The sequence below is a fragment of the Pongo pygmaeus genome, chromosome 5, assembly GCF_028885625.2.
Source record: "Pongo pygmaeus isolate AG05252 chromosome 5, NHGRI_mPonPyg2-v2.0_pri, whole genome shotgun sequence".
Taxonomy (NCBI): domain Eukaryota; kingdom Metazoa; phylum Chordata; class Mammalia; order Primates; family Hominidae; genus Pongo; species Pongo pygmaeus.
The window spans coordinates 166,649,874-166,677,252 of record NC_072378.2 but is presented as its reverse complement, the minus strand read 5'-3'; the positions used below and the strand labels follow the sequence as shown (position 1 = coordinate 166,677,252).

At 43.2% G+C, this 27,379-nt stretch overlaps 1 pseudogene; it reads left to right on the top strand.

Moving 5' to 3' along the window:
* The first annotated feature begins 22,029 nt into the window (after nucleotides 1-22,029).
* On the top strand, nucleotides 22,030-22,735 carry LOC134739771 (putative transcriptional regulator encoded by LINC00473; annotated as a pseudogene).
* Nucleotides 22,736-27,379: the final 4,644 nt, after the last annotated feature.

Genomic DNA, 27,379 nt, shown 5'->3' with positions numbered 1-27,379 from the left:
TTTTTGTAAGATTGGCTAGTTATCATAGCAATTACAACCACACACGTGTGTGTGCACTCACGTATGCATGCTTGCTTCATATGTTAACTCATAAAATAATCAGGTTCAATGTATGGCACCTAAGCCACGGGTTAATCTGCCGACTATTAACCTGTGCGTCTCGTGAGGGCACAGAGGTCTGGCCAAAAGCAAATGGACCTTATTCACCCAAGGAGAGTGATCATGGTCCTGCCATTCCTGCCTGGGTGTCTTATTGGTTTTATGAACCAGAATTTGTAAAGGTAATAATGAGGACAGTTAATCTTTCGCCTCTACTGGCTAGTTTGGGCCTAGATATGACGTCACCACAGCCCATCTGGGAGCTTAAATCGTGATTGATGTCCTCAAGACACGTTATAAAATGGACCAGAATGTGCATGGCTGACATTCCACAGCACGTGGTCAGAGTCTGGGAAAAACCTGAACTTGGACCTTAGCACATCCTGTCCCAGGGCCCCATGGAAACGTATTTCTTCATGACTTTGTCAGAATGTGCATTCCCACCTGAATTCTGCAGCCGAGCGAAGCTGAATGAGTAGCCAAATGGTGAAAATGATTCCATGGTGGACGTCTAAGTTCCTGAAGACGAGAAGTGCAACTGCTCAATCAAGCAGCCAGGCTGGACCAGCCCAGGAGCCACTCACCTTTGGGTCCATCATCATTCCCACCCACTGGTCACCAAGTAGGTCTGACAGTGAGCAAATGGCCAGCTCCTCTGTAGTGGGGCCCCTGAGGTCTCTGAGTCCTGTGATATGGATTAAAGGCTATAACCCAAGCAATACACAGGTATCTGGTCAGTTTTCTTTGTGATGTGCACCATGTACAGAGGCAGTGTTGCCCATGGGGGCAAATAAACTGGGTTCCAATCTCAGCAGCATCATATGAGCCAGGCAACCTTGGGCAATTTACCTTCTGGCCTCGATTTCCTCGTGTTTCTATCTACCTAGGACTATCATGGGAATAATACTAGACCCTAGAGCTGTAAGGATTTGAAATTACACATGCAAAGTGCCTAGGTAGGGATTGGCAAATAATGCTCAGTAAAAGTCACACCAGTTGGTGACTTGGGTTGATGTCCTTCCTTCATTGCCCACAAACCACATTTTACTGCAGGTTGTGCCCAGATAGAGGAGTGGATCTTGGCTAAGAATATTATAGATTTCTGGAAAGAAGAAATCATTAAGGGGCTCTGGGGGGGCATTTTGCTCTGAAGCGGGCATGTCTTCCTTAAGAATCGTGGTTTTGTTCTGGGGCTCTGAAGAGCCTGAGATGACACCATACCGTACAGTCTGGGAAACTTCCATCAAGTCAGAGGCAGCAGTTTGGAGGGGCCATGAGTTCTGCAGGTGACCTGTCACTGTGATGGCACAGTTTTCCAAGCTTGTGGCGGGAACTTGCAAACCAAACAAGGGGTAAGTGGAGGCTCGTTGGTTGTGGAGCCCTTGCTGACATCGTGGGTAAAGCATTTTCATCTCGTGGGTAACCAGCAGTGATCCCGCCCTCACTGCATCCACTGTCTATGATGCCATTCGCCACCGCATGGTAATGAGACCCGCTAAGGTGGGCTTAGCATTTCCACGTGATCGCATTTCATCCTGGCTTCCTTCTGAAGTAGGACAGGACTGTAGGAAGCATTATCCCATTCTACAGAGAAGAAAGGTTAACGACTTGCTTGAAGTTGCCCAGCTTGTGATCTCAGCACAAGGACTTGAAGCAAGGCCATCATGCTATGTGGTGACATCCTATTTGTTTTGTGGGACTGAAATTCAGAGGGTGTAAAGCTTTTAAGTGACAGCTTTTAAAGAGAGAACTAAGCTTTAGGGCTCTCAGCAACTGCATCCACAGCAAGGTCCCCTGCACCCCGTCCCCACCCTCCCACCACAAGCCTGGCCTCAGACTGGAGATTGACAGGCTGGGAGGGGGTCAGTGACCCCATGCTCCTGGCCCAGAGCTGAACATGGCCTGACCCAGCCCAGGTCCCCTTATGCGTTCTGCCACACTCCCCGGCAATGCTTCCTCCCCTCTTGCTTCTGCCCAAAGACACATCACAAGCAATGGAGTCTGCAGTGTTAGCTCTGGCCCTACTCCTGGGGGCCAGCGCATAGCTGCCTCCCTCACTCCCTGCCCATCTGTCTTCTCGGCCATCAGGCACTCACTCACATTATTACTGGTGCTCCTCTGTCTTCCCACCCCGATCCCTGCCTGAGGATCAGGTCTGTCTGTGCTCTATGCGCAGCTTCTCCATCTCCTCAATGCCCCTGGGTCATTGGCGATTCCAGCGCCCTCATATCTGCATTTACTTTCAAGTTACTGACTCACGTCCCTTGCTGTACAGATCTGCGCTAACTGCTGACATCCTCACAAAATCTCTGGATTCTGCAACCCTTTCTAGCTGTCCCCTGCTCTCCTTTCAAGACAACGGGCTTTTGTCCTTGATGTACTAAAATTTAATGACAACACGTCTAGGGGTAGCCTTCCAACCTTACTGTATTTGGAATTCAGTGGACCTTTCCTCAGTTCTGGGAAGATGTGATGCCATCTGTGAATGTGCTGTGTTCCATCCTGTCTCTTTCCTCGGCCTGGAATCCCGTGGATGAGGGTCGGATCGGGCCTCTACGTGCTTCTGCATGTCTTCAAGCTTTTTCCATGTCTTTACCCGGTGTTCTTTGACAACTTTGTGCTGTGTTCCAGGAAAATTCCTTTGTAACAACTATCACCACATTAATTTGATCTTTGTATGCTACTCAGCCTTCACTATTTTTTATTTTCAGAATTCTAGTTTTCTTTCCTATGATCTTTATTGATTCTCATTGATTTTACCTGTTCTTGCTCCTTAACCTCCTTAATGGCTTTTGAGGTACAGCAGCTCACTTTCTCTCTAGGTGGACCATGTTTAATTGTATCAAATCCCCATTTTAATTTTGGATGGCTGTACCTTGGTTCTATGTGTTGGGTTTGTTGTCTGTCTTTCATCCCAGTGGCTAACCTTTTGCTGGATTGTCCCTTGCTGTGGCTGGTGCAGCTAACTGTAGATAAAGGGGGGCAGGGAGAGCTGCAGGAAGTCGCCTCTGGGTGTGTTCCCCTCATTGATTTCAGTGGAATTGGGGAGAGGTCATGGTGTTTGGTGCCTGAGCTTTCAAGCTGGCAGCTCTCCAGGGTGGCCCTCCTAAATTGCCCCTCCCCAGGCAAGGTCTCTCTGCCAGGAAGCAGGCACCTGGGAAGCAGGAGAGTGGGAGAGAGGGCCCTCTGCAGACCCCATTCGGGAGGTCTCACCAAGCAGAAGAGCCTCCCCTGGGGGTCAAGCTCAAGTCTTCTCTCACCCGCAGCTTTAACTACTCCCTTCCCGCTATTTTCTCCAGAAACAGAGGGTGTGGACGAAACATTATCCAGGGAAACAATTTTTAAGCTGACTTCCACAAATATTCCAAAGATATCCAGTCTCCTGAAATGAATGCAGAAACTAGATGATCATGTATCTCTGATTCAATCCATATATAATTGATATATAATACTTGTCATAGGGAGGGCAGTGGATAAATGGCTCACTATTTTTTATGGCCAAACACCATGACTTTTCCTATATGTTCACAAAAGCATTAGCGCAAGAAAGAAAAGCCAGGACTTTGCAATGACCTCTCTTCTTTCCTCCCCATTTGCCCTCCCTCACTTGCCTCCTCCCATCCCCACCCCACCCAGCTCAAAGAGGAAATCGCCTCTTGCTGCCAGTATGGAAACCATTGCTTGGAAATGAGGAGCTGAACATTTTTTAGGAATGGCCTCACCTTGGCTTCCACATTCACAGGACATATTGCAGACTTTTCACTCTAATATATATGTACGATGTTTGCCAAGAACAGCCTGGGGCAGAAGTGTTGAGCTTCAAACTCTGCTATGTTCAGAAGGAAACCAAGCCCTATTACCCCCCAGTCTTGCTGCTGGTCCAGTTCTCAGCCTGGTTAGAGGGATCCTGACGCTGAAGCTGTGCACTTTCTGCCTTTCCTGTAGCTGGCTCTCAAGCACTATGGCCTCCAGTTTTCCAGGGCAACTGGAATGTTGAAAGTGATGAGCTAACACGGCAGCTTCCATTGCTTTCCATGTGTCTTTTGGGCAGAAGCAAGAGGGGAGGAAGCATTGCCGGAGGGTGTGGAATATTGAAAGTGATGAGTGATATTGAAAGCCCTCCAGACGTGAGTCGGGAGGCATGGCTGGCTTGCTTTCTTCTCTCTTTCTTTCTTTATCTTTCTTTCTTTTTCTTTCTTTCTTTCTTTCTTTCTTTCTTTCTTTCTTTCTTTCTTTCTTTCTTTCTTTCTTTCTTTCTTTCTTTCTTTCTTTCTTTCTTTCTTTCCCTTTCATTTCCTTCCTTCCTTCTTTCCTTCCTTCCTTTCTCTCTCTCTCTTTCTCTCTCTCTTTCTTTCTCTCTGTCTTTCTTTCTTTCTTTCTTACGTTCTTTTGTTCTTTCATTCTTTCGTTCTTTCGTTTTCTCTCTTTGTTGCCCAGGGAATGGAGTGCAATGGCGCGATCTCAGCTCACTGCAACCTCCACCTCCTGGGTTCAAGTGATCCTCCGACTTTCTTTTGAAATTGTAGGCCAAGTGGTAATTATTTGTAACTGCTGGTTTTGGCTTTTCTTTCCCATTCGGGTCATTTTGTATTTTGCTCCTGGGCACCTGAGTGTTCAAACCTCCTGCCTGGCGGGCTTTGCTCTCTTTTGTGGGTGGAGGAGCCCAGGACGTTGAAGCTCAGAAGGTGCTGCTCACAGACTGTGGCAGATTGTTCCCAGAGACGCTGGGTCTCTACTCATTAAACCAGTGGATCCCATGTTTTGTCTCTCTTGTTAAGTGGGAGCCTGTCTGTGTGAGTTCTCATTCTGGGAAGGATCAGAAATACGTCTCAATAATTTTCTCCTGGAATGGAAGCTGAGAAAGACCGTTAAGATCATGCTTGAGATCAAACCCACTGCCCACTGCTGGGGAACCACGGCTTGCCCTCCAGCTCTGGGAGGTGCAGAATTGAAAGAAGGAGCTGGATTTTTGGCCAAGGCCTCCATGGAGGCAGGGACCTAATTCAGACTCCCCCAAACAAAATTGTTTCAAATTGAGATAGAACAACTCAAGGTGGTTCTGTCTTAGTATTATTATTCATGTCTGAACATTTCTGCCTCCTTCCAAATATTTTAAGCTTTTAGAGGCTGGGGGTTATTTCTTACACATGGGACATATTTTGTCTTCACAATGCCCAAGCACAGCACCTTCATTAATAAGGAGGTTATTGAGCAAAGTGGTTTGGAGCTGGACTCCCATGGGCTCTGGAGTCAAATTGCACAAATGAAGTCATTCTTGTGAAGAACTTAGCACAGTGGCTGACAGAGGGAGAGGTCAGAAAATGTTAGTTGTAATTATTATTAATCATATGTATTTTTTGGTTTTGGGATTTTTGTTTTCTGTATTTTTTTAGAGATGGGTCCCTCTGTTGCCCAGGCTGGAGTGCAGCTGAACAATCACAGCTTACTGTCACCTGGAACTCTTGGGGTCAAGCGATTCTCTCACCTTAGCCTCCCAAGTAGCTGGGACTACAGACATGTGCCACCAAGTCTGACTAATTTTTTAAATTTTTGTAGAGATGGGGTCTCAATATGTTGCCCAGGCTGGTCTCAAACTCCTGGTCTCAAGTGATGCTTCCACTTTGGCCTTCCAAAGTGCTGGGATTATAGTCATGAGCCCACTGGGCTGGGCCCTGTGCTCTTTGAATGAGTCTGTTAAGTGGCTTTTAGGTAAAGGTATCAGGAAGAATTTCTCACCCCCACCCTCATATCTGGCAGCCCTCTGAGTTCACTCTTTGAGTAGCACAGGTCTCCTGCACTAGTAGCCAGGAGGTCATTTTTCTGGCTTTGCAAATGTTCCTCCCCCGAAGCCTGGCCAGCAGCTGTGGGGGGGAGGTGCTCCTGGCCCACCTCCTGTGCTGATTATGACTTATCCGTCAACCCCTGGGTTGGCCCCACTCCTTCAAATGCTCTAAGAGGGTGGAGGTGGAATTGTGACCCAGGCAGTTAATAGCTCCTTAAGTAAAGGTTTATTTGGAAATATACCATCATTTGCCTATGGCCGGGTCTTAAGATCCCACCTGCCCTTCAATTCTCTGACATGATTCGGATTCCAGACCATGGTAGACACGTCTGTTCCTGTGCTCCACATGTCAGAGACATGTCAGAGAGAAATCCCGCAGCTCACCAGCTCCTTGTATTAATAGTTATGCTTTTAAAATGAGAACCATAGGAAAAGGCAGGATCTGGTAAATCTTGTCACAGGTTTAACTAAAAAGACCTGAGTATTTCTCACATTTGCTTGACGGATAACTTTTCTTACTCACAGAAATTAAAAGAAAATTTGGATCCTACAGGTGAATAGTATGGGATTTTGCAAGTCAACCATGTTGAATTTCTGTATTAATTTGCTTTCCTTGTGTGACTTTCATCATTCCTGTTCAGTTTTTAGAGATACTAGTAAATTAAACACTGTTAGACCCACTTGGAAGAATTAAACCATAAGAAACCACAAAAATCAAGTCACCTAAATAGGGTTTTAGAAAAGGATTCAACAAAATGAAGAGAAATTGCCACAGGCATTGATTCCTTCTCTTGAACTCTTCAAAAAAGTGGAGAAATAAATAATAGTATTTGGGTTATTTCTCATGCTAATAGGGTACCCTGCTCTCCAGGCTCTAGATTTGCGTGATGTAGATTAGTTAAGAGTTAAGTACAAATTGCTGAAAATAAGATGCTACTATTATGACATGAATTTTACTAATTCATGTAATGCACTGTTTTATTTTTAAAAAATCAAATAGTATCAGACATTTTAAAGTTGAAAGGACCCTTGACAATTTTCCCAGTCTATCTGCCAGTCTTCTGTTCAGGCAGTTTACAGATGTGCCCATTTTATAGACATGACAGTTGAGGCATCAATGTTAAGGATATGCTCAGAAATTGTAGCAAAACAAAACACACAATATGCATCTTCTGTATAGCTTTAGGAATTTTTATATGAATCAAATGTATATTTTTATGTTTTATGTTATTTTACCTTTGGTAGTTATTTTATACTTCCAAAATATAGGTGCAGGTATTGGCAGCTTTTAACTTTTCATTTGTCATAGTATCCTGTTTGCACTACTAGTTAACACGTTACTGGAATTTAAGTTCTTTAAATTATCTGGTCTTGCATAGTTGTGTTTTTTTGGTCAATAATTTCTAAAGTATGAAGAAATAACTTTTGTACTTGCATTTAAAATACTTCCATATGTGTCCCATATTAAGATTTTCTAATGTGGATTAGTATCTGGCTTTGTGAATTTCCTGAATTGAAATGGTGGGCTTTGTAAGAAGAAGATTACAGGTAATGGGAACAGCAGAATGGTAGCAGGCAGACGGTAGAGGTAGACGCTAAGCTCCTGTGTCAGGCTTTACATGGTGGCTAAAGGGGACGTGGCAAAGGTTTGTGAGCAAATAAGGGACCAGTCACTTCCACGTTTCAGGAAGCCTCATCTGGAAATTGTTGGAGAAACACTGTATACAGGGAGACTGAAGAGGAGACAGTTTGGAAGTTATCGCAAAGATCCAAGTGAGAGATAATGATCAAGGTAACGGAGTGGAAAATAAAAGAGGGATGCCATTAAAATGAACTTTGCCTTCTCTGTCCTCTGTGCGCCTCCAACCCTATACATCAAGCACGACCTTGACCCTCAGGCTATGGGGAGAACTTGGGGATTGTAGCCCTAAGGTGAGTGTGAGCCCTCTTGGGCTCCTTTCTACGCGTGTGGAGCAGTGGTGGCATAGAGGCCGTGATGGCAGCGGAGGAGCTGTCACGGAAACGGCGACCCTTCTCAAAGTCCTTAATGGCCAGGTCCCAACCTGGGCAGCGAGGAGATCCTTGTGGAGGTGTAAGGCAGGTTGGAATGGGCCAGGCTGGAGCTACGCTGAGTTTGTTGAGTTTTTTGCTTATTGCTGTTAATTCCCTGCAATAACAAAGCCTGTTGCTTTAGCTAATTCAACAATCCTTCTTCGTGACCTTCTTCCTTGCTGTCTCTGCTTGTGAACTTTGAAGAAAGAAATGCTGGCCTGTCCAGACTCCCCTGCACACAGAGGTGGCCATGGGACAGGGCCCAGCTAGTGAGATAGAGAGCCAAGGCTGTGTAGAAGGTTCCGGAAACCCTGAGCCTTCTTGTAAGGCCTTCTGGTGCGACCCCTGGTGGGCTGCTTGGCCTACCTGCTGCTGTGCCCACCTTGCAACTGAGAAGCAGCCAAGATGAAGCTGAAGTCGGCACAGGTGGTGAGGAGGGAGGATGGAGAGACCGTGTGCCTTTGATGACAACGCTGGCAGCTGCCTCTGTCCTCTCCTGTTATCTTAGCAAAACAAACCTAACCCTGTTTTAGGCTCTGCTAGTTGAGTTTTGTGTTCCTAACCGATGGACTTCAGGAAGCTGAGGGCCTCCTACCTGTAGGTAGATGTTAAACTGTGGATGTCTAGAACCAAACCAAGTGTCCATGTGAGTGTGTGTGATCTTTGATCTTTAAGACATGCAGCAGTTATTATGCAGCCACCACATTTATATTCAGGTCTGTCAACTTAATCTTAGCAATATCAGTACGTCACAAGAGTGGTAATGTCAGAAGCACCATCTAGTATAATACTTTCATTTTAAAAATTGTTAAAAATTTTCATCTTTCCATACAAAAATCTGCAAAATTATGTTTATGGCAGCTTTATTTATAATTGCCCCAAACTGAAAGCAACCAGGGTACCCTTGGTTAGGTGAATGGATAAACAAACTGTGGTTGTTCCACACAGTGGAATATTATCCAGCATTACAAAGAAATGAGCTATTGTCAGGAAAAGACAGCAAGGAACCCCAAATACACATTACTTAGTGAAAGAAGCAATCTGGAAAGGCCATGATTGCAGCTATATTGGTTTCTGGAAAAGATGAAACTATGGAGACATTAAAAAGATCAGTGGTTGCCGGGGGCTCAGGAGGATGGAGAGATGAATAGGTGGGGCACAGGGGAATTTGAGGACAATGCACCCATTTTGCATGTTACCCGAGTGGTGGATACAGGTCACTATGTACTTGGAAAAGTACATAGAACTACTGTAGAACTATACAACGCAAGGAACCAACTCTGATATAAGCTACGCCCTTTAGTAAATAACAATGTGTCAGTATTGGTGCATCGCTTGTAACAGATGTGCCACACTAATGCAAGACACAGATAGCAGAGGATGCCGGGGATGGGAGGACTCTGTACTGTCTGCTCAATTTTCTGTAAACTTAAAACTTCTCTAAAAAATAGAAATCTATTATTTATTTTTATTTTTATTTTTTTTTTTTGAGACTAAGTCTCGTTCTGTCACCCAGGCTGGAGTGCAGTGGCACAATCTTGTCTTGGTGCAACCTCTGCTTCCTGGGTTCAAGCAATTCTCCTGCCTCAGCTTCCCGAGTAGCTGGGATTATAGGTGTGTGCCACCACACCCGGCTACTTTTTGTATTTTTGGTAGAGATGTGGTTTCACCATGTTGGTCAGGTTAGTCTTGAACTCCTGGCCTCAGGTGATTCGCCCGCCTCGGCCTCCCAAAATGCTGGGATTACAGGCGTGAGCCACTGTGCCTGTCCAAATTTTTAAAATAAATATTAAACAGCCCTCAAATTTCTTTTATTTCTTTTGGTAATAAATATTACTATTTTAGAAAACAATATTTAATTCCTCAGATATTGGAAGGGGTAGGAAGGGAGTGCTATTAACTAGATGGTTTGAAAGTGCCTCTGTAAGAACAGAGGCACTGAGGGCCCAAGTCATAGAGCAAGTCCTAAGTGCAAACTATAATGCTGAGAAGTTTATTAGCTTCAATAGACACAAAAAGGGAGCTCAGCAGCAAGCTCAAACACGAATTTTCATTTTACGAGTCTCCCTTCTTCACTTCAGAATTTCCTCTAATGCTGGGCTTAAAACATAATTTTCAGGTAGGACCTGAGGGAGGCCGCTGGGCAGTTTCACACTCATGAGAGGATGGAAAACCCACAACTACTTTTGGTTAGGAATGCACTGTGGCCTTGTTTTTTCTCTTATAAAAATAATAAGTGGCTGAGGAAATATCTGTGAAAGATTTACTTAAGCAAAGTGGATGGAGCCCAATGTGAAGGACAATTAAGCCCATATGAGCCCTGGTGGCTGGAGGATGGGGAGGATTCTGGGCCGTGAGGCCAGGCTGGTCAGGGCAGCTGCGCTTCCTGTCCCGTAGAGAGCCCTTTCTCTCTGCCCAGGCGGGGAGTTGAAGGGGTGTGGTTTCCTGCCTCTCCCAGATTTCTTAGTCCTCCTGTGAGTTTTCTCCATTTCTTAAAAGAAAAGTAAATGTTGACATTTTTATTTCAGTAGTCATATTTAAGAATCAACACTAATAGAGTCTGCACGTTTCAGAATTGAATTTGCAAATGTGTGTGTATAAAACTAAGAAACGGTGTCATTTTCTGGTGTTTTTCCCACAGACCATACAACATAACAGGTTCCTGTTGTGGCTTCATTATCAGGTTCAAACACCTGATTTTGGCAAAAGCTAACCAAGATAATATGTAATGTACTCATGGTTTCTTTAGGAGCTGTATAGTTATGCTACGTGAGAGATGTGGGCTCTATTAAAGTTGGGGAGTGAAGACAGGCACAGGTGAAGGAATCAAATCCCTGGCACGGTTTCTGGCAGAGGCCATGGGGGCTGCTGGTGGGTGCACGGCAGCTTGCTGGCTGAGAGGCGTTCTGGAGCCAGAATGCTGACGTTGAATCCTAGCTGGGCACATATTAGATGCACAGCCTGAGAAAGTCATTTAATGTCTCTGCCTGGTTACTTTGCATGAGGACTTGAGGATAATAACAGCACCTATTTCAGGAGGCTATTGCGAGAATGAGATGCACATGTTGGAAAGTACTTACCTCCCCTGGCATAGTAAATTCATGATGAATGTCAACTATTTATTATAAATGACTAGAGCAAGTGTATGATAAAATGCCAGTTGAAGAGTTTTGGCTAGTTTTTAGCTAAAACAGGGCTGGGCCCTTTGTAGGGCCCCAATAAAAGCTTGTTGAGTGAATAAATGGAAGAAGGACCATGTATTAAAAAAGCCAGGTCACCACTTGCATGGAGAAGATGTGCCCGCACCTGGATTTGGAGAATTGAGGGCAGTGGGAGAGAAGACTAAAAAATTAAACTAGAAGAAACTGCAGGCAGAGGACAGTGCTGGAGAATGGAGAACAGACTCATCTAAATGGGGGAGTCAGTGTTAGGAGACCGAGTGAGAAAGGAAGGTTGGAGTCAGATGGAAGGGGACCTTGCACGTAAGGGTCCCATTGGAAGTTCACCCTACGTCATGAGTCGTGCAGAAGAAGCTGGATGTAGCTCTGCTTCAGGACCAATGGGGGGGCAGTCGACTGTTGGTAGGGAAATCAACCAAGGAGCTGTGGCAATTCAGCTGAAGGATGCTGGACATGGAAAGGAGGACTCTTAGCTAACAGATCAGAAAATACCCCCAGGAAGGGATCTCAGATTGGGCAGAACAAAGCTTGACAGAGCAGATCAACCTGAATTGAAGTTCTGCAAGGCTCAAAAATGAACAAAAGGATGCACAGGTAATACTCAAGAAGAAGACGTAAAACAATGTTGGAGATGATGTTTAATATACTGACCTGTGAGTGTGTCTTTTGACTGTTATCTAATGTGTTACTTTACAGACTGGCAAATCTAGTGTGACTTTGTATCAGTTCGGAGGTAGTTTTTCATATCCCTCCCCAGCTGACATCCCTAAACAGTGTGGCTTATTTCAACCTTGGGAAAGACCTCCGTGGCCTTTGCCAATCCCACAAACTGACTTCTAGAGCTTAAAGCTGGCATAAAATGATACAATATGTAAGAACCAAGATAACCCACATTTTTATCATTCCAAACAATGTAGGAAAGAATAATGTCCAAAGAAATCAGGATCTTTTCAAAGAGGACACATGTTCTTTATTAAATCAGGATGAGAGATCAGATCTCCCAACGTGTACCCCAGTTTTACATTATTTTATTAATTTTTCACATAACTTTTGTTTGTGTGTAGCCCTGGTTCATGTCTGGGGATTCAGCCAGCTCAGGATAAGCACCATCCTCTAAGCAGATCTCCCCTTTTTTTAGTGCTTTAGACTTCCAAGGCTCAGCTGAAGATGGCTGTAACTTAAATTGGTCCGCCTCATCCATGGGTACCCACTCCTGGGCTGGCGGCTGCTGTTCTCCTGACTGGAAGGCCGCCTTCTGCATCCGAGTGGACCTGGTCTGCACAGGTATTGGGAGTCTCCTGTGAACGCCCACTTGCAGAAAGCACTCTGTGTGCAGGGAAGAAGGTTCTAAGCAGAGCTGGCAAAGCCTTCTGTGCTGGAGCTCCCGCCCGGTGTCCTTCCTAGGGAACAGGTGCATCACTCTCACACCCTACACGGGGTTCCAGGGAAGCAAGCTCCTCTCTCATTCTTTTGATAGAAATCAGAAGCTAAAAATTCCAGAAGCTCTCAGTGTGCAAATAGAAAATGCTAAATGCTGCTCTAGACCACGTTACTGTGAGTGAATCTTGTTGGATAAAAAACTTATGGCTATCAAGCTATAAAAGCCTGTTAAAACATTTAACAAAGACTGTACTTTTGTGTATGCCGGAAGGATAAATATTGTAGTATTTTTTGGGATCTCCTATTCAGGTCACAGGATATATTCAATTTTATTTTAGACATTTAAAATATATAAAAGAAATAGGTCATATTTTCAAGCCAATCTGACTTCATCTTCTAAGGGAGATAATCTAACAATGATAAAGCAGTCAGCTTAATCAGGACAAAGCAAAAACAAGAGGCTGGATAAACACATGCAAAATAATAATTATTTTTAAAAGATGCCTCTTGCATCAACATTCTTGTTCCTCCTCATGTTTTAGCTCTCATTATAATTAAATAAAATTTTAGTTTTTGATTTTCTCATTTTTCCCCCAGGGGTCATTTTACTTCCTATCATCAACAAAAATAGCCAGAATGATATTGAAACTCATGCAATAACTACAGATGATCATTTTATTCATCTTTGGATGTGTTCATTTTTCCATTTTTTGGTGAATTTCTGGACACTGATGATAAACCATGACAGAATACTTTTATGTACTATGCCTCCTCCTAAACATTTTCCAGACACCTCATTATGTAACCTGCAGCTCATAATGAATGCATAACATGTGTATGATATTAATAGAGTTCTTCTAAAGAGATCTCCTGCGTTTTTATTTTCAAGTAGTTCTTCATGTGGGGGATTGTCAGTGGGAGATGGCACTTCATAAGGTCTGCGGTGGTCACCCCAGTCATCATCCGAGGTGTTGCACCAGTTTGTGTTGCAGTTTGAGCCATGCTGCCAACCCCTTCCAGGGCATCTGCCACGGGCACCTCCTCCAGTCCGTGCACTAAGATTCAAGAGAGTTGAAGAACCAGGGAATCGTTGTAATAACAAGCATTCTGAATTGCATCATACTGTGTACTAGGTGAGTTTAAAAGATAACTCATCTCAAATGGGTTAGCTTGACCAATATGGCTTAATCATGATGTTTAACTGATTTCCTCTTGCCATGGAGCCTATATTCCCATTGATGGTGGAAGAAAAAATAATATTTTCTTAGTTAAAGGTAACAATCTTTTCTGGACTGAAACTATTTCTTTTTGAAAAATCGAGTTTCTGAATCCATCAACTCAAAACTCAGATTATTTACTAGGGCCATTTCCTGTTTGCTCCTTCTTCCAAAGTAGGTGTCTGGTGGCAAGACTGATGCGATGGCTTCCTGGAATCAGGGCAGGGACCACACATAATCGAGGGTGTAACGTTTTGTTGCATGTACCTGACCTCATGTGGTGGCATAGCTTCTCTCACCGGGACTCTGGGCCAAGGCCTCAGTCCTCCCTGTACCTACTGCTGTGGGGCCAGCTTAGTCACTCCCCTAGGCATGGCCAAGGCAGAAGTCCCCTCTGCAGCTTGCTTTGTCCCACCTTGGCATTCATGTAGGATCCAAGCAAGTCCCTCACCTGGCCCCTGGCTTAGACTGTCCACCCACAGCAATCTTGGCTCTGAAATCACCTTGTTTCTCACCTTGATGGTTTCTTGACGGGCCTCAGCTCTCAGCTACCTTCCTCAGCAGGAGTATTTGGGAACTTCTGTTGCTGGAAACACGGGAGAGCATTCTGCCTGAAGGCCGCACTGCCGTTTCTCCTTTGAGGTAGAACATCACCTTGGTGCAGAGCACTCCATGAGGTCTCCTCCCAGAGCCTTCCCAGTGGGAGGTAGGTGCAAGCTCCTCTGCTCTCTGACTTAGTTCTGCCTCCATCCCCGCCACACCCACTACTGAGAGGTGGAACCTCCTCTCCAGGAAGGGAGAATCAATAACTCTTTCTCCTGGCGGTGTACTCTTCTCTTGTTCTCTGTTGACAGAGCTTTATACTTTATTTGCCTGATGGTGGGAACTTTCTCTACCTATCCTGAGGTCTCTCCACCTGCGCTTGATAATAAAACTCTTGGTTCAGGTCTCAAGGTCTTATTTTGGTCTTACTTTTATTAAGTGGAAGAAGACTTTGCAATTTAGATATCTCTTGTCTATTGACAGACACACACACACAGACACTCTCTCTCTCTCTTTCTCTCTCTCTCTCTCTCTATATGTATATGTATATATATTATATATGATTCTTTGCATCAGAGAAGTCCATTGTCAAGATTCAGGTTGAATTCTGATTTGACAAAGTTTTCTCCTATTCCCTGTAATTTACATATAATATTCTGAAAATAAAGTTGAATCTTATGCCTTTCCAGTCTGTTTGATAGGACATTACCTAATGCTGCCCTTTCAGAAGGCCATACTTAATTGGTGAGATGGATAATTCCAGGTCAGGGGTAAGTGATGTCTTGCTGTGTCAGGAAGCAAGGAAGCTATCAAAAACTAATACGATTGTGCAAAGAGAAGCCCCTTCCCGTTGGCCAAAAGTATGACAATTTCGACATCAAAAGTAGCAGTGGTTATAGCGTATTAATGCACATTGAATTAATAAAAATACGTGAGTCCATAATGAAACTCAAAAAGCAAAAGCTAGGAAAATACGTTTATGCCACAACTTGAGATGACTACTAAACCAACTCATTACATTAAGAATTTGATACTGAAGGGCAATCATTATTTACCTTCTCTTTCCAATATGAACTGCACTGGGGATAATGAGACAGCTGAGTTGATGAGAGAAAGCTCTATTTTAAAAGAAAAAAAGGCCATCAATAATATAGAATAAATGATAGAATTAGAAAAATCAACATTAGATACGTAGTTAATGCAGATCTAGATATTGATCTAAGGGAGAAAAAGTAGCTGTACAATGGAAGGATTATATGTTCAATCCTTAACCCACTGTCAACTTAAGCATCAGCAATGGCCAGTCAACCAGGCTTTATGTACACAGCATCACTTAAGATGTAGTCTAATCCTAAATGTCTAATTTGAATTTATAAACCTTTAGATCTGACTTTCAGCTTACAGGAAATATGGGAGATAGAGGAAAAGAAAAAATGGCTCCATGAGAAAATACCCAGACACGCCCAGAAGATGAAATTTGGTCTTCATCAATGACTGCACGTCATTGATAAAGAAGCTGTGGTAGATTAGGAGCAACCTAAGGAAGGCAACAAGGTACAATGAATGGTCCTTGACTGGATCCTGAATGGTTAAGCCAGATAAAGAAAATGTTTGGAGCAACCGAGTAAATTTGAACATGGACTAGGTATTATATAAGATGAAGATTCATTGAAATGGAAACCTAGAGCTTATTAACTGGAAAAAATGGTTATAAAATTATACCTAAAAAATCATTTCATTTTAGGTGTGCATGTGTGTATATAGATAGAAAATATCTGAATTATATTCAATAATGTGTTTACTGCACAAATTTCTGGATGGTAGAGACATGGTATTTTAATTATTAAATTTCTGATCATGTGAAGGTCGTGTAGTAAGGCATGAATGATATATTTATTAGTTTTTTAAATAGCCAGGTAGTTTTATGTATTTATTATGTGCAACATGATGTTTTGAAATATATATACATTGTGGAACGGCTAAATCAAGCTAACTAACATATGCATAACTGCACAGAGTTTTCATTTTGTGGTGAGAACACTTAAAGTCTACTCTCTTAGCATTTTTTAAGAAGACTATATATATATATATATTTTTTTTTTTTTTTTTTGAGATGAATTCTTGCTCTGTCACCCCAGGCTGGAGTGCAGTGGCACAATGTTGGCTCACTTCAAGCTCCGCCTCCCAGGTTCACGCCATTCTCCTGCCTCAGCCTCCCTAGTAGCTGGGACTACAGGCTCGTGCCAGCACACCCGGCTAATGTTTTTTATTTTTAGTAGAGAGGGTGTTTCACTGTGTTAGCCAGAATGGTCTCAATCTCCTGACCTCGTGATCCACCCGCCTGTCTCCCAAAGTGCTGGGATTATAGGCATGAGCCACCAAGCCTGGCCGACAATATATTCTTATTAACTATAGTCACTATGTTTTGCAATAGCTCTCTTTAGCTTATTCCTTCCGTCTCATTGAACCTTCCTAACCTGTGACCAACGTAAGAGAAAAGCTGTATGACATTGGTCTAGGCAATGATTTTTTTTGGTTATGACCCCAAAAGCACAGGCAACAAAAGCAAAAATGGACAAATGGCATTACTTCAAACTAAAAAGCTTCTGCACAGCAAAGGAAACAATCAACTAAATGATATCTTTAAATGTAAAAATAGCACATTATGGCTGCATGGCATTTTTACAGTTGCTAAAGTGCAATCACACACATTTCCCCATGTGGTTTAATTATTTATCTATGAAGTAGACAGAGCGAGCATTATTGTACCTGTTTGCCATATGTATATAGAGAACTAGATGGCTTAGTGACTCTGTTAGTTGTCTATTGCTCCATAGCAAATGTCTTAGTCTAGTCAGGCTACTACAATCAAATACTATAAACAACAGAAATCTATTTCTCAGAGTCCTGCAGGCTGAGAAGTCCAAGATCAACGTGCTGGCAGTTTCTCTTCCTGGTTTGTAGATGGCACCTCCTTGCTGTGTTTTCACATGGTGGAATGGGCAAACAAGCTCAATGGAGTTTCTTTTATAAGGGCACCAATCCCATTCATGAAGGCTACACCCTCATGACCTAATCAACCCCCAAAAGGCCCCACCTCCTAATACTATCACCTTGGAGTTTAGGATTTAAGCATATAAATTGGGGTGGGGGCACACAAAGATGAAGACCATAGCAACAAATTATCCCAAAATTTATTGGCTTAAACAAACAAGCATATATTGTTTCTCATAGTTTCTGAGGGTTAGGAAGTCAAGAGTAGCTTAGCTGTGTGGCTGTGACTCAGAGTCTTTTATGAGATTCCAGTCCAGATGCTGGCTGTAGTTACATCATCTGAAGTTTTACTGGGGCTGGAGGAACTGCTTCCAAGGTGGTTCATGGCACATGGCTGTTGTCAGGAGACTCACTCAATGTGGAGGCTGGCCCTCCCCAAAGCAGGCAGCCCACGGAGCAAATAAGCAACCAAATCAGAAGCTGCAACGTCTTTAGAGCCTGGTCTCAAAGTGACACACTCTCACTTCTGCTGGGTTCTGTTGGTCACACAAACCAACCACCCTGTGCAACATGGAGGGTGTGAACACCAGGAGATGGGGGTCACAGGAGCCAACATGAGTTGGCTCCCACACCCAAGGTCATTGCCACACTCAAGGTCATACCGGCTGCCAAAACTAGAAATTGAAGCCCTGTCTTCTGAGCACAGAAGATTTTCACTTCACACAGACTTTTCATAAAAGGACCTTATCCTCTTTAAGAATAGAAGATTTTTTTTTCAAAAATTTTCTTTGCACAGTGACATATTTACTGCAGTATTTATATGATATCACTAAACACAGGGTTGGGAATCCAACCAGCTCTTTTAAGCAAGAGTATGTGAATGTGAGTGGGCCCCAGCATACCACAGGCAGTTAGTTCTGCTCTAATGTAATGTATGTATTTCTACATTAAAAACTGTAGGGCTTATGGGAAAATGGGATTAGGGACACAACATTCAAAAACTTTATTAGTGACAAATAATAAAAGGTGATGAACCCAATAAAAATGGTAGCACACATAGTTACGCATTTCAACTCATTAAGAAATCTGTAAATACTACAGTAAAGACGTCACTTTGAAAAGATCACCTTGAGAAAGACCTGAAGTTTGCTTGTAGAAGTGAGTGTCCCATGCCTGGGGGCCCACCATGTCCACCTCCCTGTCTGCAAGAGGAAGGGAACCAAAGAGTTCCCAAGAGAAAAATAACAGAAAACCAAAGGAAAAATACAAAATAGCTGAGATTCAAGAGGAGAAATTAAAGAGAACGTGATATGGTTTGGCTGTGTCCCCACCCAAATCTCATCTTGAATAATCCCCATGTGTCCTGGGAGGGAGCCAGTGGGAGGTAATTGAATTATGGGGGTGGTAACCTTCATGCTGTTCTCCCAATAGTGAGTGAGTTCTCATGAGATCTGATGGTTTTAAGAGGGGATTTCCCCCCTTTCTGTTCAGCACTTATTCTTACTGCTGCCATGTGAAGAAGGAGGCATTTGCTTCCACTTTCACCATGATTGAGGGTTTCCTGAGGCTTCCCCAACCGTGCAGAACTGTGAGTCAATTAAACCTATTTCCTTTATAAATTACCCAGTCTTGGGTATGTCTTTATTAGCAGTGTGAGAACAGACTAATACAGAAGGGAAGGCACAGGGCTGTGCAGCCGGTTGGTGGCAGGAAGGGCTGTAGTTCATGTTGTTTTTAACTGCTGGTAGGAGTACGTGATGGATAATTTTAGGTGTCATCTTGACTGGGTTAGATGGTGCCCAGATTGCTGGAAAATCACTATTTCTGGGTGGGTCTGTGAGGACATTTCCAGAAGAGATTAGCATTTGAATTTAAACACTGAGTAAAGAAGATCCTTCTTCACCAACATGGCAGGCATCACCTGACTCACTGAAGTCTCCAATAGAATGAAAAGGTGGAGGAAGGGTGAATTTGAGTGAATTATCTTTGTATGATCTGAGACATTCATCTTCTCTGGCCCTGGAACACCAGGTTCTCTAGGTTCTCAGACCTTTGGACTCTGTACTTATGCCAGTGGCTTCCCAGGTTCTCAGGCCTTTGACCTCAGACTTAAGAGTTTTACACCACCGGCTCTCTGGTTCTCAGGCCTTTGGACTCAGACTGAGTTACAGCGTCAGTTCTCCAGTGTGTAGGCAACAGATTAAGGGACTTGCTAGCCTCGGTAATTGCATGAGCCATTCCCATCATAAATATCATGTTCAATAGATTTATATACTCGGTTTCTTTCTTTCTTCTTTCTCTTTCTTTCTTTTTCTTCCTTTCTTTCTTTCTTTTCTTTCTTTCTTTCTTTCTTTCTTCTTTCTTCCTTTCTTTCCTCTCTCTCTCTCTCTCTCTCCTCTCTTGCCTCTCCTGCCCCACCGCACCATTTCCCTTCCTCTCTCTGGGTTCTGTTTCTCCCCAGGGTTCTGGAGCACCCTGACTAATACAAGGGTTATCTAAAATCCTACAGAGAGTAGTGATAGCAGGTATGGGTGGGTGTGGCTCCTTGTCCTGATGAAAAGCATGTGTGTGAGATGCATCCTTCCTGCTACATTCACCTGGCTTCTGAGCAACAAAATGGTGCCTGAGCAAACTGACATTGACATGACACTCAAATTTTTCCCTGATTTACCAATCACAGTGGAACAAATCCTCATTTTCAGAAGAAATGTTCTAGCAGAATGGGCTGTAGTTACACCTTGGAATTGGCAAACACCATAAACCAGGGCTTTCCTCCTGGAGGGAGGGCCTTGTCGTAAATACCTACCAGCACACTGTCGAGGTTACTTTATGTAGGTTGGTAGGTAATAGTGCCTAATAAACGATCAGAATTAGCAGTACTTTTCCCAAGAAGACGTCTAGTGGGATTTGAATGGAACAAGCTGAAACTGGGAGCAGACAAGGCAAGGGCAGGTGAGCAGAGGCCTGAGAGCAGGGCAGAGCAGGGGCAGAGCGGCGAGCTCTGGCAGGCACACATGGCAGGGTCCAATGTCCACAGTGGGTGGCAGCAAGCACAGGTGGGCACACACCGAACATATCTCCCTCGACAGCCTCCTTCTGTGGGTGCAAAGAGGCACTAAAGATGATGCATCACAAATTATTAACAACCTTAGTAACTATCTTCAAGGCAGAAACAAAACAGGGAACAATAACAAGCTTCAGGGAGTCTTTATTTTGTGAAGGGGTGTGTGTGTGTGTGTGTGTGTGTGCATGTATACATATATACATACACATATATATAAAATCATAAACTGGCATTTTTAATTCCCCTGTTACCCTAGCACACATATGATATACTACAGCATGGCTAATGGCAGCCCTAACTGGAATATTTAATAAATGAGGCAGTAACGAACATTTATTGAAAAAAGTTTTTATGAGAAAACCCCAAATGTGCATGTTTTGAAGTTGCTTGCCAATCATGCCTGAGGGGTAGAGTCACATCCAGGAATCACTGTTCGGATGGCATCGTGAGATGATGGCTATGTGGATAGGAACAATGACTGAAGCCAGGTGCATCCCAAGTGGCTTCTGCCCCTGAAGTGCCCAGAGAAGACCTTGGTGATGGGGGATCTTTGGGTCTGCTCTTAAAGAAGGGGTGAAATGGCAGGAGATGGGGGATGGCTCTGCAGGTGAAAGGTGGTGCATTAGGCCATTCTTCCATTGCTATAAAGAAACACTTGAGACTGGGAAATTTATAAAGAAAAGAGGTTTAATTGACTCACAGCTCTGCATGCTGTACAGGAAGCATGGTGCTGGCATCTGTACAGTTTTTAGGGAGGCCTCAGGAAGCTTACAATCATGGCAGAAGGTGAAGGGAGAGCAGGCACATCACATGGCAAAAACAGGAGCAAGAGAGAGTGGGGGAGGGAGGTGCTACACACTTTTAAGTGACCAAATCTCATGAGAACTCTATCAGGAAGACAGCACCAAGCCATGAGGGATCCACCTCCATGATCCCAACATCCCCCCACCGGGGCCCCACCTCCAACATTGCAGATTAAAATTCAACATGAGATTTGGGTGGGGACAAATATCCAAATGATGTCAGGTGGGCTTTGTGGGAAGGCCAAGAGGCAGGGAGTGTTTTCAAATGACTGGAGTCCGTCTGGTTTAGACAGAGAGCTCATGGAGGGAGTCTCTCCACCTCTTGAAGACAAGGCCTTAACAGCCCCAGAAACAGATTTTTATTGATTTCAGAAAGGCCTGAGTCAATTTTTTCTCTTCGGATGTAGTATTAACGAATTGCTAAGCACTCCCATCTGCCAACCATCGTTCTAAGTGTTTTACTGGTATCATCTGGTTTAATCCTTTCAACAACCCTATGTGGTGTGTAAGTTTTACTATACCCCATTTATTCAGGGAAATGGAACCTAGAAGTATCAGTAACTTGCCTAAGGTCAGAGTACCAAGTGTGAGATGTGGGCACAAATCCCGGACAGACTTCAGAGTCTGAGCTCTTATCTCTGTATTGCCTCCCCTACTGCACTCTACACCAAGAAGCGTTGAAGTGTGTGTGCAGCAGTCCTGAAGTTGATGGTGGGTTATGTTTCTTCTAAAGGCACTATGGAGATGAAACAATTTAAGTTCTATCAGTGTTTTTCATAGAAACACGGCTACTATAGCACCAAAAGTTGGAGAAAATTACCTTTATTTCTGGATTTCATCAGTGATAAAGGCTGCTGAATTGTGCATATCATTGGTTCATTTCCCACAACTAATCACATTTCACTTTATTCAAGACCTTTTAAAAATGGAACTGTCGGCTGCGGTTGGAAGGTGCATGCAGGCGCCCTGGAGAGAATTCACACGGAGGCACAGGACAGACGCTCCCAGGAACGAGGAAGCACCTCCAGAAAGGAGCGCTCTATGGGCTCCAGGCAGCCCAGGAAACGCGAACGTGAGCCCCGTGACTGCACTCCCACGTGCACCAACGCTGCCAGTGTGAACAGAAGCGGAGCCCGCAGAGCGCCAGGCTGCGCCGGGAGAAGCATCACGATGAAAAACTGCGCCAGAGCATGGCGGGAACTTTCCGAGAGGGCGTGTTGTTTCCAGCGGTTCCACCTTCTAATATGAAACAGTCTTGGTTGATTTTCCTTGATACTACTTTATGCTCGGCCTGGTTGTTGGCAAGTAGCTGCCCGTGTCTGTACGCGCCCTTGATTAGTTTCCACTGCATGTGTTTTAACACAGTGCTCCTTTTTCCACGTTTATCTGGGCCAACCCTGTCTGCAAAGATCCAGTTTAATACAAATTTGAGTCTACGTGCTATAGCCTGAAAATGTGCTAAAGACCCTACAACATATTGCTGAAAGAATCTTTATTCTGAATGCAAAGCAGACACCTAGTAAAAAATTCTGGAATAATAAAACAAGCAAGGCTCATGTGCTCAGTTTTGGGGACGCTCCAATTTAAAGGCTTAGTCATTGTCACGGTGTAAGGTTTACCCATTGCCCCCATCACACAGATGTGGGATTGTTGAGAGCTGAGAGTCCTATGACCTCTTCTGCTGCCCAAGAACTTGGGGTGGGTGGTAACTGGAGAAATCAAAGTGATGAGCTGCAAAGAATGCTTCCATTGCTGGAGCTTGGTTGTGCGGGATTCTCCACGGAGGTCATAAGGCAGAGACAAAAACAAGGACTTTGGGAGGCTCCTGTGAGTAGCCAAAAGGGTTTGGAGTCAGGCAGCCTCAGGTTACAAATCCAGTCCTGCAGGCTAGGAGTTGTGTAAGCTTAAAAAAGTGACTGCACTTCCAGGAACATCATTTCCTTACCTGCACCTCCTTCTGATGGGTTTTCTGGGGACAATGTAATCCACACTCTTGTGTCCAACACTTTTCTAATTAACGATGTGCAGACACTGTTTATTTTACAGGAATAAAAATGCCAGAAGAACCCAAGTCATATTCATTTAAAGCACGGTGACAAGTACACCAAAATCTGAAAAATCATCACTAAAGAACTTATCCATGTAACCAAAAACCATTGAAATAAAAATAAACTATTGAAACAAAATTTAAAAATAATAAAATTTAAAAGTCCAAAAAATTTATAGCAGTTCACCTGTTTTATTTCTTCCTTTATAAAATTGTATTTAGAAATTTGTTATATGTGTCTATGCAAACGCTGTAAAAAATGTAAAAATGTGGAATTGCATAATGCTGCTTACTGATTTACATATATAAATACATCCACGTGGACTTGCACACATGCAGGTACCCCTCACCCTATACAATTTCACCATCTGTACTTGCTATCTGAACGCAAGAACAAGAGGTTTTGGAGAGAAAGGGATACTTGTTAACCTGTATGTATACATAGCTTTTGGGTTATGGTTTGTCTTACAAAAGAAGGATATTATACATATTTCCTGTATCTTGGCTTAATCAATAGCACTTCCTAGAAATCTTACTGAGTCAACTGGTATATTCTAATTAATTCTTTGTGCTGGCTGCATAATATTCTGTGGTGTAGAGGTGTAGCAACACCATATTTCATTCAGCCATTCTCCTATTGATGGACACTTATGTTATTTCCAGTTTTTTGATGCTATAAACAGTGCTGCAAAAAACATTGTTGCACACATGTCCAGTTTACTAAATATTTTATTTCTCCAAATAGAATTTTATTTCTAGTCTCCAAATAGAATTTTATTATCTCCAATTTCATTTAACCTGCCCTTCCACACATATATTCAGGTCATCAACCTGGTTATATATATATATAGTGTGTGTGTGTGTGTGTGTGTATGTTGTTTCATTTTTGTTTTATTTTTGATGTTGTTGCTCACTGGACTCTGAACACTACAAGACTTCTTTAAATCTATTTCTTGAGTAAGCACTTGACAAGTGCCCAGGGCCCAGTGTTTTAGAAGACATCAGTCAGGGCCCCCTCACTGAAGGAAGCCCCGGGTGGGTTTTCAGGGATTCACTTGGGGACCTGACTTGAATCCCAAGGATAAGGGCCCCGTTGTCCAGTGAGCACAGGGGCCCTTGGCACCCTCAGCTGAAACTCATCCAAGATTAGTAACATTCCAGCCAAATTCTTGTTTTATTGCATGATTTCATTTAAAAATTGCATGTATAACATGGATAAGCTATAAACAGAATAGCCATTTTAATGAAAACAACAAGAGATATGAGTGGATGTTGCCTTTATTCTAGTTGGAGACAACCATATTTACACAACTTATTCAGAGATGCTCACAGTTGTCAATGGACTCCATGCTACAGCTTTGTGAAGCAGTGTTTGCTTCAGGTGACAGAGCTGCTCTGGTTGCCCACAAGCTGCTCTGTTGGTGACCTGTTTCACAAGGTTGTTTTACCTTGAGTTACTGCTGTGTTCACAGTTGTGCTTCGAGAATGCCAAAGCTCATTGCTCTGTTTACAAAGCTGCTTGGCTTGTTGGGGAGGGTAAAATGCAATATATTTAGACTTTTGTTATTGACAGTCCAGCTTTTGGCTTCTGACGTCTTTGTAGAGGAAAGGAAGTGGGAGAGATTGTCAGAGGACCCTCCTGTGATGTGGGGTCTGTGCTGATATCTGGATTTTTTTTTTTTAACATTTATTATCAGGCTTCATACAGGAGGAACTGGTTTGCAGAGCCCTGAATTTAGGCTTTGACAGGTAAGAATCTCTGAAATGAACAAGACTAGTTTGGTTAGCATTTATTAGAAGGTCAGTTTGTACGTCCTTAATTGTCTTGTGTTTATAGGACTGGATAGTGTCCGTGTGTGCATGTGTGTGTTTTGTGTTTAATTGTGATTTGCTGCTCTTGACAGGTTTTGTGAAACTGACAACAGCTCTTTCTCAGCCTGTTTTTCTCTAGTGGCCAAAATGTTCACTGTTAATTTATTCTGTTTACTCTTCATTCATTCAACAAATATTTATTCAGTCCTACTATGTGTCAAGCACTGTCTAGCCTATAAAGATGTGAAGACATGTACCAACTCTTACAATAAATATTTCTAAGTTGTAAAAATATTCAGTGATATAAAAATAAGAAAGGTTCTATTAAGAACAGGTTGTTTTTTAAATATGTAAGTTTATTTTGGATGCAATATGAGACTGAATTCCAATGCAAAGTTGTTTTAAGAGAATGTTAAAATCTCACCATTCACTGACTTAGGAGAAAAGTTACTCTGAGAATTAATAGAAGCTAAATAGAAGAAGATAGTGAAAATCTGTATGCTAGCTAATGTCTTCTTGTCTTATACTTTGGGGGAAAAAGTAAACAAAAGTCTTATTAAGTTTCAAGTAGGTGCCACCTGAACCCTTCCATATTCAGGATTAAACAAGTGGCAATGGCATGTGGAGCTTGCTGGCCAAGCCCAGTGGGTTACAGGGTTTGGCTTTCCTCCAGCCCTCAAGGGGTGTCTAAGACCTCTGGGATGCTACATAGGATGCAGGCAGAACTTCCTGTTTTGGGGCAAAAAAATTGTCATGGTCACCCCTGAACTACATACAGGAAGAACTTTGTCTCAACACAAGCAAATCGTCTTCCAAAATTTGTACAAACAAGTTCCCAACAATATAAGCTGCATTTAACCCTAAGCAAACCATCCTCACAGCAAAGGTCTTATTCAACCTGCACATTCCTTCCAAAGCACAAATGCACTTTCTCAGTTCAACCATGAAAGGACTGATGGGAGATGATCTTAGAAGAATGGCGATGATTTACACTGTTGGGTTAAAAAGAGAGAATATTGGGGAACAGTGAGTCTCCCCAGTAAGTCTCTACTCATTCTCCATCATCGTTGGCTGCCCTTCATTTGCCAACATGGTCAAATCTTGCTTCTACATTAAAATTTAAGAATCACCATCTTCCTGGATTGTAATCACCTCTCTCTCCTTTCTTTTCACAGGCAAAATTCTCCTTGTCTCCCATTGTTTGTATTCATTCCCATTCCCACCACCCTGCCTGGCAGCTCCCACCACCCTGCCTGGCAGCTCCCCCCACCACACAAGAGACACAGCCAGTGGTGGGGACACAGCTGTCTTCTGGTGCCAGATCTGGCTAACACATGGGTGTAGCATTTGACCCTCATGACCATCTGTTCTTTCTTCTTCTTCCTTCTCAAAAATATTTCTTGGATTCCTTCACAACATTTTCTCCTGTTGTCTTTCTCCCTCTCTGCATTCATTATCTTGCTTTATTTCTGCCGACCTTAAACAAGGGTGATATCCACATCCTTTCCTATCTGTTACTGCTTACTCCACATTCTCTCCATGGTTCGTCACATTCCTCCCTCTGGCATCAGTAAAATGGATTTCATATCTCCAGCTCAAATGTCACCAGTTCTGCATGAATACATCAGAGGCTCAGTGTACAAGGACTGCTCAAAACTGAACATGTTACCTCCTCTTTCTGATTCCTGCTCTTCCCCACTCCCTGACCCATCTGCTTCTTTCCCTCATTATTAAAGTTATTACCATCATCCAACGTTGATGAGTTTAAAATCTGGAATCCATCCGGAATTCTTCCTTACGTGCATCATGTATATCCAAATGACAATGGTCTTAGTTTGTTTTGTGCAGCTGTAACAAAATATCGTAGACTTGGTGATTTATCAACAATAGAAATTATTTGGCTCACAGTTCTGGAGGCTGTGAAGTCCAAGAGCGACGGGACGTATCTTGTGAGAACCTTCTTGCTGTATCATCCCCTGGTGGAAGGCATCACATAGCAAGAGCACAACAGAGACAACAAGGGGGCAAAATTCATCCTTCTTCTCAGGACCCCTTTCCAAAATCACTGACACACCCCTGATATAGTGGCATTAATCTATTCATAAGGGCAGAGCCATCATGACCTAATCACTTCTTAAAGATTCTGCTTCTCAACACTGTTGCATTGGGATTTAAGTTTCCAGCACATGAACCCTACTTTTGTTCTCCCAGTGAAAGTACTCTCAAACATATCCCCTCTCCTCCATTACGGCTATCCTTGCCTTAATTTTAGTCCAGAATCATTTCTTGCCTCAGATTTTGCCCATGATCTCCCTCTTCCTTAGAAATCTATCCTCCTCTCTACTTTCAAAATGTTTTTGAATTGAAATTTGATCCTGTCTTTCCCCTGGTTAAATCCTTTAGTGGC